The sequence below is a fragment of the Gasterosteus aculeatus genome, chromosome 13 (genome assembly GCF_964276395.1).
Source record: "Gasterosteus aculeatus chromosome 13, fGasAcu3.hap1.1, whole genome shotgun sequence".
Classification (NCBI taxonomy): domain Eukaryota; kingdom Metazoa; phylum Chordata; class Actinopteri; order Perciformes; family Gasterosteidae; genus Gasterosteus; species Gasterosteus aculeatus.
Genome location: NC_135701.1, coordinates 2,947,987 through 2,960,447, shown reverse-complemented (window position 1 = coordinate 2,960,447; position 12,461 = coordinate 2,947,987). Strand labels below are relative to the sequence as shown.

The window sequence follows — 12,461 nt, the reverse complement described above, 5'->3', positions numbered from 1 at the left end:
ACGCCGCATTGGAGCATCTTACCTTAAAGCAGTGCAGCTACCATTCATTTAATTTGTAACATTAATGCCAGCTTTATATCTATACTCTAGCGACGGGACTATTAGGACTTTACAAAATCACAGCACAGCATTGTTGCCTTTACCTAATCTCAATACAGGCAACCGAGAAAGTGAACCAAATCTATCCTGTCAGAAGTGGGATTCGAACCCACGCCTCCAATGGAGACTGCGACCTGAACGCAGCGCCTTAGACCGCTCGGCCATCCTGACTTGAAAATGCTGTAAGTAGTGAAAATTACAGAAAGTATCTGGATTTCGTACACTGCATATGTCATTGCTTTACCCTTTGTTAGTATATTCTTACATAGAATATTGTGTCTAGACGCCGCATTGCAAGTCAAGTCAAGTCATTTTATTTTGTATAGCCCAGAATCGCAAATCCTTGAAGCAGTGCATTGCAGCATCTTACCTTGAAGCAGTGCAGCTACCATTCATGTAAGTTAAAGCCTCTAGCATGTTACTTTGTAACATTAATGCCATCTTTATACCAATACTCTAGCGATGGGACTATTAGGACTTTAGAAGATCACAGCAAAGTATTGTGGCCTTTACCTAATCACTTTACAGGCTAGCGAGCAAGTGAACCACATCAATCCGTGTTAGAAGTTGGATTCCAACGCACACGTCCATTGGAGACTGCGACCTGAACGCAGCGCCTTAGACTGCTTGGCCTTCCTGACTGGAAACCTCTGTAAGTAGTGAAAATTACAAAAAGTATCTTAATTTCGTACACTGCATATGTCATTGCTTTACCCTTTGTTATTATATGCTTACATAGAATATTGTGTCTAGACGCCGCATTGGAGCATCTTACCTTAAAGCAGTGCAGCTACCATTCATTTAATTTGTAACATTAATGCCAGCTTTATATCTATACTCTAGCGACGGGACTATTAGGACTTTACAAAATCACAGCACAGCATTGTTGCCTTTACCTAATCTCAATACAGGCAACCGAGAAAGTGAACCAAATCTATCCTGTCAGAAGTGGGATTCGAACCCACGCCTCCAATGGAGACTGCGACCTGAACGCAGCGCCTTAGACCGCTCGGCCATCCTGACTTGAAAATGCTGTAAGTAGTGAAAATTACAGAAAGTATCTGGATTTCGTACACTGCATATGTCATTGCTTTACCCTTTGTTAGTATATTCTTACATAGAATATTGTGTCTAGACGCCGCATTGCAGCATCTTACCTTGAAGCAGTGCAGCTACCATTCATGTAAGTTAAAGCCTCTAGCATGTTACTTTGTAACATTAATGCCATCTTTATACCAATACTCTAGCGATGGGACTATTAGGACTTTAGAAGATCACAGCAAAGTATTGTGGCCTTTACCTAATCACTTTACAGGCTAGCGAGCAAGTGAACCACATCAATCCGTGTTAGAAGTTGGATTCCAACGCACACGTCCATTGGAGACTGCGACCTGAACGCAGCGCCTTAGACTGCTTGGCCTTCCTGACTGGAAACCTCTGTAAGTAGTGAAAATTACAAAAAGTATCTTAATTTCGTACACTGCATATGTCATTGCTTTACCCTTTGTTATTATATGCTTACATAGAATATTGTGTCTAGACGCCGCATTGGAGCATCTTACCTTAAAGCAGTGCAGCTACCATTCATTTAATTTGTAACATTAATGCCAGCTTTATATCTATACTCTAGCGACGGGACTATTAGGACTTTACAAAATCACAGCACAGCATTGTTGCCTTTACCTAATCTCAATACAGGCACCCGAGAAAGTCAACCAAATCTATCCTGTCAGAAGTGGGATTCGAACCCACGCCTCCAATGGAGACTGCGACCTGAACGCAGCGCCTTAGACCGCTCGGCCATCCTGACTTGAAAATGCTGTAAGTAGTGAAAATTACAGAAAGTATCTGGATTTCGTACACTGCATATGTCATTGCTTTACCCTTTGTTAGTATATTCTTACATAGAATATTGTGTCTAGACGCCGCATTGCAGCATCTTACCTTGAAGCAGTGCAGCTACCATTCATGTAAGTTAAAGCCTCTAGCATGTTACTTTGTAACATTAATGCCATCTTTATACCAATACTCTAGCGATGGGACTATTAGGACTTTAGAAAATCACAGCAAAGTATTGTGGCCTTTACCTAATCACTTTACAGGCTAGCGAGCAAGTGAACCACATCAATCCGTGTTAGAAGTTGGATTCCAACGCACACGTCCATTGGAGACTGCGACCTAAACGCAGCGCCTTAGACTGCTTGGCCTTCCTCACTGGAAAATGCCGTAAGTAGTGAAAATTATAAAAGTATCTTGATTTCGTACACTGCATATGTCATTGCTTTACCCTTTGTTATTATATGCTTACATAGAATATTGTGTCTAGACGCCGCATTGCAGCATCTTACCTTGAAGCAGTGCAGCTAGCATTCATGTAAGTGAAAGCCTCTAGCATGTTACTTTGTAACTTTAAAGCCATCTTTATACCAATACTCTAGCGATGGGACTATTAGGACTTTAGAAGATCACAGCAAAGTATTGTGGCCTTTACCTAATCACTTTAAAGGCTAGCGAGCAAGTGAACCACATCAATCTGTGTTAGAAGTTGGATTCCAACGCACACGTCCATTGGAGACTGCGACCTGAACGCAGCGCCTTAGACTGCTTGGCCTTCCTGACTGGAAACCTCTGTAAGTAGTGAAAATTACAAAAAGTATCTGGATTTCGTACACTGCATATGTCATTGCTTTACCCTTTGTTAGTATATTCTTACATAGAATATTGTCTAGACGCCGCATTGCAGCATCTTACCTTGAAGCAGTGCAGCTACCATTCATGCAAGTGCACGCCTCTAACATGTTACTTTGTAACATTAATGCCATCTTTAGACCAATACTCTAGCGATGGGACTATTAGGACTTTAGAAGATCACAGCAAAGTATTGTGGCCTTTACCTAATCACTTTACAGGCTAGCGAGCAAGTGAACCACATCAATCCGTGTTAGAAGTTGGATTCCAACGCACACGTCCATTGGAGACTGCGACCTGAACGCAGCGCCTTAGACTGCTTGGCCTTCCTGACTGGAAACCTCTGTAAGTAGTGAAAATTATAAAAGTATCTTGATTTCGTACACTGCATATGTCATTGCTTTACCCTTTGTTATTATATGCTTACATAGAATATTGTGTCTAGACGCCGCATTGCAGCATCTTACCTTAAAGCAGTGCAGCTACCATTCATTTAATTGGTAACATTAATGCCATCTTTATACCTATACTCTAGCGACGGGACTATTGATACTTTACAAAATCACAGCACAGCATTGTTGCCTTTACCTAATCTCAATACAGGCAGCCGAGCAAGTGAACCAAATCTATCCTGTCAAAAGTGGGATTCGAAACCACGCCTCCAATGGAGACTGCGACCTGAACGCAGCGCCTTAGACCGCTCGGCCATCCTGACTTGAAAATATCGTAAGTAGTGAAAAATACAAAAAGTATCTGGATTTCGTACACTGCATATGTCATTGCTTTACCCTTTGTTAGTATATTCTTACATAGAATATTGTGTCTAGACGCCGCATTGCAGCATCTTACCTTGAAGCAGTGCAGCTAGCATTCATGCAAGTGAAAGCCTCTAGCATGTTACTTTGTAACTTTAATGCCATCTTTATACCAATACTCTAGCGATGGGACTATTAGGACTTTAGAAAATCACAGCAAAGTATTGTGGCCTTTACCTCATCACTTTACAGGCTAGCGAGCAAGTGAACCACATCAATCCGTGTTAGAAGTTGGATTCCAACGCACACGTCCATTGGAGACTGCGACCTAAACGCAGCGCCTTAGACTGCTTGGCCTTCCTGCCTGGAAAATGCCGTAAGTAGTGAAAATTATAAAAGTATCTTGATTTCGTACACTGCATATGTCATTGCTTTACCCTTTGTTATTATATGCTTACATAGAATATTGTGTCTAGACGCCGCATTGTAGCATCTTACCTTGAAGCAGTGCAGCTAGCATTCATGTAAGTGAAAGCCTCTAGCATGTTACTTTGTAACATTAATGCCATCTTTATACCAATACTCTAGCGATGGGACTATTAGGACTTTAGAAAATCACAGCAAAGTATTGTGGCCTTTACCTAATCACTTTACAGGCTAGCGAGCAAGTGAACCACATCAATCCGTGTTAGAAGTTGGATTCCAACGCACACGTCCATTGGAGACTGCGACCTGAACGCAGCGCCTTAGACTGCTTGGCCTTCCTGACTGGAAACCTCTGTAAGTAGTGAAAATTACAAAAAGTATCTTAATTTCGTACACTGCATATGTCATTGCTTTACCCTTTGTTATTATATGCTTACATAGAATATTGTGTCTAGACGCCACATTGGAGCATCTTACCTTAAAGCAGTGCAGCTACCATTCATTTAATTTGTAACATTAGTGCCAGCTTTATATCTATACTCTAGCGACGGGACTATTAGGACTTTACAAAATCACAGCACAGCATTGTTGCCTTTACCTAATCTCAATACAGGCAACCGAGCAAGTGAACCAAATCTATCCTGTCAGAAGTGGGATTCGAACCCACGCCTCCAATGGAGACTGCGACCTGAACGCAGCGCCTTAGACCGCTCGGCCATCCTGACTTGAAAATGCTGTAAGTATTAAAAATTATAAAAGTATCTTGATTTCGTACACTGCATATGTCATTGCTTTACCCTTTGTTATTATATGCTTACATAGAATATTGTGTCTAGACGCCGCATTGCAGCATCTTACCTTGAAGCAGTGCAGCTAGCATTCATGTAAGTGAAAGCCTCTAGCATGTTACTTTGTAACATTAATGCCATCTTTATACCAATACTCTAGCGATGGGACTATTAGGACTTTAGAAAATCACAGCAAAGTATTGTGGCCTTTACCTAATCACTTTACAGGCTAGCGAGCAAGTAAACCACATCAATCCGTGTTAGAAGTTGGATTCCAACGCACACGTCCATTGGAGACTGCAACCTGAACGCAGCGCCTTAGACTGCTTGGCCTTCCTGACTGGAAACCTCTGTAAGTAGTGAAAATTATAAAAGTATCTTGATTTCGTACACTGCATATGTCATTGCTTTACCCTTTGTTATTATATGCTTACATAGAATATTGTGTCTAGACGCCGCATTGCAGCATCTTACCTTAAAGCAGTGCAGCTACCATTCATTTAATTGGTAACAATAATGCCATCTTTATACCTATACTCTAGCGACGGGACTATTGATACTTTACAAAATCACAGCACAGCATTGTTGCCTTTACCTAATCTCAATACAGGCAACCGAACCAAATCTATCCTGTCAGAAGTTGGATTCGAACCCACGCCTCCAATGGAGACTGCGACCTGAACGCAGCGCCTTAGACCGCTCGGCCATCCTGACTTGAAAATTCTGTAAGTAGTGAAAATTACAAAAAGTATCTGGATTTCGTACACTGCATATGTCATTGCTTTACCCTTTGTTATTACATGCTTACATAGAATATTGTGTCTAGACGCCGCATTGGAGCATCTTACCTTAAAGCAGTGCAGCTACCATTCATTTAATTTGTAACATTAATGCCAGCTTTATATCTATACTCTAGCGACGGGACTATTAGGACTTTACAAAATCACAGCACAGCATTGTTGCCTTTACCTAATCTCAATACAGGCAACCGAGAAAGTGAACCAAATCTATCCTGTCAGAAGTGGGATTCGAACCCACGCCTCCAATGGAGACTGCGACCTGAACGCAGCGCCTTAGACCGCTCGGCCATCCTGACTTGAAAATGCTGTAAGTAGTGAAAATTACAGAAAGTATCTGGATTTCGTACACTGCATATGTCATTGCTTTACCCGTTGTTAGTATATTCTTACATAGAATATTGTGTCTAGACGCCGCATTGCAGCATCTTACCTTGAAGCAGTGCAGCTACCATTCATGTAAGTTAAAGCCTCTAGCATGTTACTTTGTAACATTAATGCCATCTTTATACCAATACTCTAGCGATGGGACTATTAGGACTTTAGAAAATCACAGCAAAGTATTGTGGCCTTTACCTAATCACTTTACAGGCTAGCGAGCAAGTGAACCACATCAATCCGTGTTAGAAGTTGGATTCCAACGCACACGTCCATTGGAGACTGCGACCTGAACGCAGCGCCTTAGACTGCTTGGCCTTCCTGACTGGAAACCTCTGTAAGTAGTGAAAATTACAAAAAGTATCTTAATTTCGTACACTGCATATGTCATTGCTTTACCCTTTGTTATTATATGCTTACATAGAATATTGTGTCTAGACGCCGCATTGGAGCATCTTACCTTAAAGCAGTGCAGCTACCATTCATTTAATTTGTAACATTAATGCCAGCTTTATATCTATACTCTAGCGACGGGACTATTAGGACTTTACAAAATCACAGCACAGCATTGTTGCCTTTACCTAATCTCAATACAGGCACCCGAGAAAGTCAACCAAATCTATCCTGTCAGAAGTGGGATTCGAACCCACGCCTCCAATGGAGACTGCGACCTGAACGCAGCGCCTTAGACCGCTCGGCCATCCTGACTTGAAAATGCTGTAAGTAGTGAAAATTACAGAAAGTATCTGGATTTTGTACACTGCATATGTCATTGCTTTACCCTTTGTTAGTATATTCTTACATAGAATATTGTGTCTAGACGCCGCATTGCAGCATCTTACCTTGAAGCAGTGCAGCTACCATTCATGTAAGTTAAAGCCTCTAGCATGTTACTTTGTAACATTAATGCCATCTTTATACCAATACTCTAGCGATGGGACTATTAGGACTTTAGAAAATCACAGCAAAGTATTGTGGCCTTTACCTAATCACTTTACAGGCTAGCGAGCAAGTGAACCACATCAATCCGTGTTAGAAGTTGGATTCCAACGCACACGTCCATTGGAGACTGCGACCTAAACGCAGCGCCTTAGACTGCTTGGCCTTCCTCACTGGAAAATGCCGTAAGTAGTGAAAATTATAAAAGTATCTTGATTTCGTACACTGCATATGTCATTGCTTTACCCTTTGTTATTATATGCTTACATAGAATATTGTGTCTAGACGCCGCATTGCAGCATCTTACCTTGAAGCAGTGCAGCTAGCATTCATGTAAGTGAAAGCCTCTAGCATGTTACTTTGTAACTTTAATGCCATCTTTATACCAATACTCTAGCGATGGGACTATTAGGACTTTAGAAGATCACAGCAAAGTATTGTGGCCTTTACCTAATCACTTTAAAGGCTAGCGAGCAAGTGAACCACATCAATCTGTGTTAGAAGTTGGATTCCAACGCACACGTCCATTGGAGACTGCGACCTGAACGCAGCGCCTTAGACTGCTTGGCCTTCCTGACTGGAAACCTCTGTAAGTAGTGAAAATTACAAAAAGTATCTGGATTTCGTACACTGCATATGTCATTGCTTTACCCTTTGTTAGTATATTCTTACATAGAATATTGTCTAGACGCCGCATTGCAGCATCTTACCTTGAAGCAGTGCAGCTACCATTCATGCAAGTGCACGCCTCTAGCATGTTACTTTGTAACATTAATGCCATCTTTAGACCAATACTCTAGCGATGGGACTATTAGGACTTTAGAAGATCACAGCAAAGTATTGTGGCCTTTACCTAATCACTTTACAGGCTAGCGAGCAAGTGAACCACATCAATCCGTGTTAGAAGTTGGATTCCAACGCACACGTCCATTGGAGACTGCGACCTGAACGCAGCGCCTTAGACTGCTTGGCCTTCCTGACTGGAAACCTCTGTAAGTAGTGAAAATTATAAAAGTATCTTGATTTCGTACACTGCATATGTCATTGCTTTACCCTTTGTTATTATATGCTTACATAGAATATTGTGTCTAGACGCCGCATTGCAGCATCTTACCTTAAAGCAGTGCAGCTACCATTCATTTAATTGGTAACATTAATGCCATCTTTATACCTATACTCTAGCGACGGGACTATTGATACTTTACAAAATCACAGCACAGCATTGTTGCCTTTACCTAATCTCAATACAGGCAGCCGAGCAAGTGAACCAAATCTATCCTGTCAAAAGTGGGATTCGAAACCACGCCTCCAATGGAGACTGCGACCTGAACGCAGCGCCTTAGACCGCTCGGCCATCCTGACTTGAAAATATCGTAAGTAGTGAAAAATACAAAAAGTATCTGGATTTCGTACACTGCATATGTCATTGCTTTACCCTTTGTTAGTATATTCTTACATAGAATATTGTGTCTAGACGCCGCATTGCAGCATCTTACCTTGAAGCAGTGCAGCTAGCATTCATGCAAGTGAAAGCCTCTAGCATGTTACTTTGTAACTTTAATGCCATCTTTATACCAATACTCTAGCGATGGGACTATTAGGACTTTAGAAAATCACAGCAAAGTATTGTGGCCTTTACCTCATCACTTTACAGGCTAGCGAGCAAGTGAACCACATCAATCCGTGTTAGAAGTTGGATTCCAACGCACACGTCCATTGGAGACTGCGACCTAAACGCAGCGCCTTAGACTGCTTGGCCTTCCTGCCTGGAAAATGCCGTAAGTAGTGAAAATTATAAAAGTATCTTGATTTCGTACACTGCATATGTCATTGCTTTACCCTTTGTTATTATATGCTTACATAGAATATTGTGTCTAGACGCCGCATTGTAGCATCTTACCTTGAAGCAGTGCAGCTAGCATTCATGTAAGTGAAAGCCTCTAGCATGTTACTTTGTAACATTAATGCCATCTTTATACCAATACTCTAGCGATGGGACTATTAGGACTTTAGAAAATCACAGCAAAGTATTGTGGCCTTTACCTAATCACTTTACAGGCTAGCGAGCAAGTGAACCACATCAATCCGTGTTAGAAGTTGGATTCCAACGCACACGTCCATTGGAGACTGCGACCTGAACGCAGCGCCTTAGACTGCTTGGCCTTCCTGACTGGAAACCTCTGTAAGTAGTGAAAATTACAAAAAGTATCTTAATTTCGTACACTGCATATGTCATTGCTTTACCCTTTGTTATTATATGCTTACATAGAATATTGTGTCTAGACGCCACATTGGAGCATCTTACCTTAAAGCAGTGCAGCTACCATTCATTTAATTTGTAACATTAGTGCCAGCTTTATATCTATACTCTAGCGACGGGACTATTAGGACTTTACAAAATCACAGCACAGCATTGTTGCCTTTACCTAATCTCAATACAGGCAACCGAGCAAGTGAACCAAATCTATCCTGTCAGAAGTGGGATTCGAACCCACGCCTCCAATGGAGACTGCGACCTGAACGCAGCGCCTTAGACCGCTCGGCCATCCTGACTTGAAAATGCTGTAAGTATTAAAAATTATAAAAGTATCTTGATTTCGTACACTGCATATGTCATTGCTTTACCCTTTGTTATTATATGCTTACATAGAATATTGTGTCTAGACGCCGCATTGCAGCATCTTACCTTGAAGCAGTGCAGCTAGCATTCATGTAAGTGAAAGCCTCTAGCATGTTACTTTGTAACATTAATGCCATCTTTATACCAATACTCTAGCGATGGGACTATTAGGACTTTAGAAAATCACAGCAAAGTATTGTGGCCTTTACCTAATCACTTTACAGGCTAGCGAGCAAGTAAACCACATCAATCCGTGTTAGAAGTTGGATTCCAACGCACACGTCCATTGGAGACTGCAACCTGAACGCAGCGCCTTAGACTGCTTGGCCTTCCTGACTGGAAACCTCTGTAAGTAGTGAAAATTATAAAAGTTTCTTGATTTCGTACACTGCATATGTCATTGCTTTACCCTTTGTTATTATATGCTTACATAGAATATTGTGTCTAGACGCCGCATTGCAGCATCTTACCTTAAAGCAGTGCAGCTACCATTCATTTAATTGGTAACAATAATGCCATCTTTATACCTATACTCTAGCGACGGGACTATTGATACTTTACAAAATCACAGCACAGCATTGTTGCCTTTACCTAATCTCAATACAGGCAACCGAACCAAATCTATCCTGTCAGAAGTTGGATTCGAACCCACGCCTCCAATGGAGACTGCGACCTGAACGCAGCGCCTTAGACCGCTCGGCCATCCTGACTTGAAAATTCTGTAAGTAGTGAAAATTACAAAAAGTATCTGGATTTCGTACACTGCATATGTCATTGCTTTACCCTTTGTTATTACATGCTTACATAGAATATTGTGTCTAGACGCCGCATTGGAGCATCTTACCTTAAAGCAGTGCAGCTACCATTCATTTAATTTGTAACATTAATGCCAGCTTTATATCTATACTCTAGCGACGGGACTATTAGGACTTTACAAAATCACAGCACAGCATTGTTGCCTTTACCTAATCTCAATACAGGCAACCGAGAAAGTGAACCAAATCTATCCTGTCAGAAGTGGGATTCGAACCCACGCCTCCAATGGAGACTGCGACCTGAACGCAGCGCCTTAGACCGCTCGGCCATCCTGACTTGAAAATGCTGTAAGTAGTGAAAATTACAGAAAGTATCTGGATTTCGTACACTGCATATGTCATTGCTTTACCCTTTGTTAGTATATTCTTACATAGAATATTGTGTCTAGACGCCGCATTGCAGCATCTTACCTTGAAGCAGTGCAGCTACCATTCATGTAAGTTAAAGCCTCTAGCATGTTACTTTGTAACATTAATGCCATCTTTATACCAATACTCTAGCGATGGGACTATTAGGACTTTAGAAAATCACAGCAAAGTATTGTGGCCTTTACCTAATCACTTTACAGGCTAGCGAGCAAGTGAACCACATCAATCCGTGTTAGAAGTTGGATTCCAACGCACACGTCCATTGGAGACTGCGACCTGAACGCAGCGCCTTAGACTGCTTGGCCTTCCTGACTGGAAACCTCTGTAAGTAGTGAAAATTACAAAAAGTATCTTAATTTCGTACACTGCATATGTCATTGCTTTACCCTTTGTTATTATATGCTTACATAGAATATTGTGTCTAGACGCCGCATTGGAGCATCTTACCTTAAAGCAGTGCAGCTACCATTCATTTAATTTGTAACATTAATGCCAGCTTTATATCTATACTCTAGCGACGGGACTATTAGGACTTTACAAAATCACAGCACAGCATTGTTGCCTTTACCTAATCTCAATACAGGCACCCGAGAAAGTCAACCAAATCTATCCTGTCAGAAGTGGGATTCGAACCCACGCCTCCAATGGAGACTGCGACCTGAACGCAGCGCCTTAGACCGCTCGGCCATCCTGACTTGAAAATGCTGTAAGTAGTGAAAATTACAGAAAGTATCTGGATTTCGTACACTGCATATGTCATTGCTTTACCCTTTGTTAGTATATTCTTACATAGAATATTGTGTCTAGACGCCGCATTGCAGCATCTTACCTTGAAGCAGTGCAGCTACCATTCATGTAAGTTAAAGCCTCTAGCATGTTACTTTGTAACATTAATGCCATCTTTATACCAATACTCTAGCGATGGGACTATTAGGACTTTAGAAAATCACAGCAAAGTATTGTGGCCTTTACCTAATCACTTTACAGGCTAGCGAGCAAGTGAACCACATCAATCCGTGTTAGAAGTTGGATTCCAACGCACACGTCCATTGGAGACTGCGACCTAAACGCAGCGCCTTAGACTGCTTGGCCTTCCTCACTGGAAAATGCCGTAAGTAGTGAAAATTATAAAAGTATCTTGATTTCGTACACTGCATATGTCATTGCTTTACCCTTTGTTATTATATGCTTACATAGAATATTGTGTCTAGACGCCGCATTGCAGCATCTTACCTTGAAGCAGTGCAGCTAGCATTCATGTAAGTGAAAGCCTCTAGCATGTTACTTTGTAACTTTAATGCCATCTTTATACCAATACTCTAGCGATGGGACTATTAGGACTTTAGAAGATCACAGCAAAGTATTGTGGCCTTTACCTAATCACTTTAAAGGCTAGCGAGCAAGTGAACCACATCAATCTGTGTTAGAAGTTGGATTCCAACGCACACGTCCATTGGAGACTGCGACCTGAACGCAGCGCCTTAGACTGCTTGGCCTTCCTGACTGGAAACCTCTGTAAGTAGTGAAAATTACAAAAAGTATCTGGATTTCGTACACTGCATATGTCATTGCTTTACCCTTTGTTAGTATATTCTTACATAGAATATTGTCTAGACGCCGCATTGCAGCATCTTACCTTGAAGCAGTGCAGCTACCATTCATGCAAGTGCACGCCTCTAGCATGTTACTTTGTAACATTAATGCCATCTTTAGACCAATACTCTAGCGATGGGACTATTAGGACTTTAGAAGATCACAGCAAAGTATTGTGGCCTTTACCTAATCAC

The 12,461-nt window shown here is 41.5% G+C and overlaps 13 non-coding genes across 13 annotated transcripts; all 13 read right to left on the bottom strand.

The window, feature by feature from the left end:
* Window positions 1-187: 187 nt before the first annotated feature.
* On the bottom strand, window positions 188-270 carry trnal-cag (transfer RNA leucine (anticodon CAG)). Its single transcript has one exon. It is a non-coding gene; the product is annotated as a tRNA-Leu (tRNA).
* A 769-nt stretch (window positions 271-1,039) lies between these two features.
* Window positions 1,040-1,122, bottom strand: trnal-cag (transfer RNA leucine (anticodon CAG)). The gene has a single exon. It is a non-coding gene; the product is annotated as a tRNA-Leu (tRNA).
* A 704-nt stretch (window positions 1,123-1,826) lies between these two features.
* Window positions 1,827-1,909, bottom strand: trnal-cag (transfer RNA leucine (anticodon CAG)). The gene has a single exon. It is a non-coding gene; the product is annotated as a tRNA-Leu (tRNA).
* A 1,510-nt stretch (window positions 1,910-3,419) lies between these two features.
* Window positions 3,420-3,502, bottom strand: trnal-cag (transfer RNA leucine (anticodon CAG)). The gene has a single exon. It is a non-coding gene; the product is annotated as a tRNA-Leu (tRNA).
* Window positions 3,503-4,610: 1,108 nt separating this feature from the next.
* Window positions 4,611-4,693, bottom strand: trnal-cag (transfer RNA leucine (anticodon CAG)). The gene has a single exon. It is a non-coding gene; the product is annotated as a tRNA-Leu (tRNA).
* A 694-nt stretch (window positions 4,694-5,387) lies between these two features.
* On the bottom strand, window positions 5,388-5,470 carry trnal-cag (transfer RNA leucine (anticodon CAG)). The gene has a single exon. It is a non-coding gene; the product is annotated as a tRNA-Leu (tRNA).
* A 299-nt stretch (window positions 5,471-5,769) lies between these two features.
* On the bottom strand, window positions 5,770-5,852 carry trnal-cag (transfer RNA leucine (anticodon CAG)). Its single transcript has one exon. It is a non-coding gene; the product is annotated as a tRNA-Leu (tRNA).
* A 704-nt stretch (window positions 5,853-6,556) lies between these two features.
* Window positions 6,557-6,639, bottom strand: trnal-cag (transfer RNA leucine (anticodon CAG)). The gene has a single exon. It is a non-coding gene; the product is annotated as a tRNA-Leu (tRNA).
* A 1,510-nt stretch (window positions 6,640-8,149) lies between these two features.
* Window positions 8,150-8,232, bottom strand: trnal-cag (transfer RNA leucine (anticodon CAG)). The gene has a single exon. It is a non-coding gene; the product is annotated as a tRNA-Leu (tRNA).
* Window positions 8,233-9,340: 1,108 nt separating this feature from the next.
* On the bottom strand, window positions 9,341-9,423 carry trnal-cag (transfer RNA leucine (anticodon CAG)). The gene has a single exon. It is a non-coding gene; the product is annotated as a tRNA-Leu (tRNA).
* A 694-nt stretch (window positions 9,424-10,117) lies between these two features.
* trnal-cag (transfer RNA leucine (anticodon CAG)) lies at window positions 10,118-10,200 on the bottom strand. Its single transcript has one exon. It is a non-coding gene; the product is annotated as a tRNA-Leu (tRNA).
* A 299-nt stretch (window positions 10,201-10,499) lies between these two features.
* On the bottom strand, window positions 10,500-10,582 carry trnal-cag (transfer RNA leucine (anticodon CAG)). Its single transcript has one exon. It is a non-coding gene; the product is annotated as a tRNA-Leu (tRNA).
* A 704-nt stretch (window positions 10,583-11,286) lies between these two features.
* trnal-cag (transfer RNA leucine (anticodon CAG)) lies at window positions 11,287-11,369 on the bottom strand. Its single transcript has one exon. It is a non-coding gene; the product is annotated as a tRNA-Leu (tRNA).
* Between the last annotated feature and the right edge of the window lie 1,092 nt (window positions 11,370-12,461).